Below are 3,511 nucleotides of genomic sequence, written 5' to 3' on the forward strand. Positions count from 1 at the left end.
TGTGATCAGCCGAAAGTTCTGCGAGCTCGCTTTTTGGAACCTTAAAAGATCCCAATGGATCGGTAACGCGCTTGACTTTGAGCTCAAAAGGAGGTGCTCCTGTTCCCGCAATGCGGACCATTCCTGTGGTGCTCGCCCATGGCGAAACCGATGCAGATGACGATGAGTTCTTTTAGCGATGGATGCAGCGGCACCGGAAACGCTCCTCACTGTCAACCTTACAGCGAAGACACAAGAAAGTGGACGTGCGCAGTGAGCGCCATCTTAGATTATAGTTTGCCAAACTCAAGGCGCAACGCTGACCTCCTCCGTATTGTCGCCCTGCGACGTATGGAACACTCCATAACGCTCCTACAAGCTCTGTGGTTTCTCACACGGGTAAGTCTACGACCACAGCAGCTTAAAGCCATAGCTTGAACTCAGCTCATGGCCCTCCGGCTTTCTGGGCTACTGCCGAGAAGCGCGGAGCGCAAGATGACGCAAAGCGTCATGATCCTTCTGATCATCAGCGTCTACGACGTCTGGACAGTCTTGCTGAAGTGGCACCTCAAACTCTCGCGAGTTCTCGGAGTTTGGGTATCCACTTCGCAGGATATTGAATTCGACCCTGTCGACAACGTCGACCTACAAGGCGCTCCATGTGGTAGTGAACGCCGCCATTCTCACCGCGAATAGTCGGCGGCGGACGATTACGACTTGGCTGATCGCCATCCGGTTACTCGCGATGTTCTTCGATTGTTAGGGGACATGGTCCGTCGTCATTGGCACTCTGCCGAGCATCTCTCCGGGGTCGCCTACCGCTGTAAGGAAGAACTCGAGAACCTAGATCACTTTGTGCACCGACTGCCTCACGTTGAGGATTATCGAGCTCTGTCGGAGCGGTCCTAGCCGTCGGGTAGACGAATACGTCAATTCGTGCGACGGTGGATCTCCTGGCGCCGTAGGAAACGAAAGTTGTTGCACTCCGGTCGCAGAAAAAATTGCTGGCTCAACTTCTGAGTAGCCGAGCGCCTTTGGATGCCGCCCCGGCATCAACGCTTCCGTGTTCACTTGCGCCAGATCTCTGTACGGCTTAAGCAAGCCCACATACAACACCGGGTGAGAGCGCATCCTTCTCGGAAGGTAAGCGCATCTTTTCTTGGCCGTGACCTTAAAAGTTCCAATATATCGTGGACGGGTCTTTGACTTAAAGACAGCAGAAACTGCATGTGAAGGAAGATTTTAGCATTTGATAAAACCAGGTCTCCGACCTCAAAGTTTTCAACATTTCTTCTGCTTCTTCGGTCTGCATATATTTTCTGCTTGTCTTCGCTTTCAGCTATCGCATCGCGAACGAGTCGAAAGACACCCAGTCTGGTAGACAGGAAGTCATCGACTTCATTACGCACAGCGAGGGGGGTGACATCAGCTAGCCGATCGGCTATTCCTCCCTACCAAGCCCTGAGGCATGGGATTGTAGCGTCATTGGGACGCGAGGATTTACAAGCCCGTTCACTTAGAACGGCGCGTAGCTGGTAGATGAATGCACTACATTGTTCAGAGCAAACCTCCACAAGTGGCAGCATGGCGCTCCAGCGCTTCGGCGTCTCAGCGCAGACGCTGCAAAGAACGTCTTCGACGACGTGATTCACGCGCTCAGTCTGACCATCGGTCTGCGGATGGGCTGCTGTTGACATAGCCAGCTCGGTACCCAGCACCCTGAAGAGTGTAGACCAAAACTTCCCAGTAAAGCGCGGGTCTCTATCAGAGACAATTGACTCCGGGAGTTCCTGCTGTCGAAAGACACGATCGACAAACAGAGTCGCTGTACCCACATCGTTAATGGTGACTGGCACTGCCGCAAGATACGCCTTCTTGCTCGAACGGCCGACAAAGACCACGACACCTATGCTGCCCGCCGAGTCCTTCGGCAGGCCAAACCGGTAGTCCATACTAATGCCCGGAGGGTACCGGAAAAGTAGCCAGCGGCGCCGCCGCATTCGGAGAGGGCTTCACACCTGACACGTCTTACATGTGCGCACATATGCGCTCGTCCGTTTGTACAGGTTGGACCACCAATAGTGGTACCTCACCGAGCTGTATGTCTTCTCATGACCGAGATGACAACTATGTGTGGTGTAGTGGGCCTCAGGGAGGATTTGGTATCCTAAATTCTCATCGTGAGGAACCACAATTCGTGGCATATCCGTCGAATCGGTGCTATAATACAGAAACCCGTTATTCAACGAATATCGTGTAACCGCGCGCGCAAAACCACCGACAACTTCTTGCCCGAGTTTGAAAACTTCTTGCTCCCGAGAGCCTGTAGCAGCGCTACTCACATACCATCACCCGCGAATGCGGCGCGGATCAAATCTGTCACTGACATCACCGTCGTGACATGATCAAACTCAAAATCGTGTCTGCGTGACAAAGCATCAGCCAAAGCATTCTGCTTTGTTGGCTTATTCTTCCCCTAAAAGAAGAGCGACCTGGCCATCCTCTGCGAGAGGTGAGGCCGACTGAGTCGCAGCGCGTAGTTACGCATGATCTGTGTGGATCACAAACGGCTTTGAGCAAGACAGGTGCACCCTGAACTTGACAAGAGCATACTTCACCGCAAGTAATTTTCTGGGTAGTTATCCTTAAGCTGAAAGGATTCGAACGCGATCACCGATCTCGCCTCTCGGCGTCCGCTTCCAGCAGTGCACAGCCGATGGCAAAGTTCAAAGCGTTTCAGACGACACTAAAAGGACGATTGGGGTCTGGCAACACACGTATTGGTGCATGTAGGAGGCTGTCTTCGACCTTGTCAAAAGCCTCCCGATGCTCGGTGTCCCAACACCATTCCGCATTCTTCCTTTGGAGAATAAACAATGACGGTGCCATTTCCGCACGATTCTCGCAATACTTGTGCAAGTAGTTGGCGCTCCGATGGAGCAGAAAATGGGGACACTGGACGACGCTGAGTGCGTGTTCATACTGGTCTCGCTTAGACGTAAAAGCTCTGTGAGGAGACGGCAGCAACGCCATATGCTCGCAGCAATACGCCGGGCGTCCACCCTGGCCAGGGATGTTCTACCTAACACGATAGCGCACGGCTTTACACCCTCGTCAACGGTATGACGGGGAAGGAAGACGGCGACGTCACCCTTGAGGCTATTCCCGCGGTGGATGTCTTCCTGAGCTGGACGAGATATCCCACGAAGAGTTCAGCGGTGCCTTGAAGGCAGGCGACTTAGCCGAAGTGGTCATCATGCGACCGAAAGAGGAGATCAAGTCGACGTCGCTTCTGGATGAAGCCATCCTGAGGATACCAAGAGGGTGTCGAGCACACGAAGTGGATCATCGATTCAGAAGAATCCCTCGGATCCGAACTATTCTTTGCTGAAAAAATTTCAAGACTTCGTCTCCAAAGATAGTCCTACCTCCGGACCGAGATGTGCGTCATGAGATCGACCTGGTTCCAAAATGCTGCGTAACACGCCAATGGTTCCTGCCCAAGGAGCAGTGCGACGTCATTGACGCCTTC

Source organism: Plasmopara halstedii, assembly GCF_900000015.1.
Source record: "Plasmopara halstedii genome assembly, contig: Scaffold_2061, whole genome shotgun sequence".
Classification (NCBI taxonomy): Eukaryota; Oomycota; class Peronosporomycetes; order Peronosporales; family Peronosporaceae; genus Plasmopara; species Plasmopara halstedii.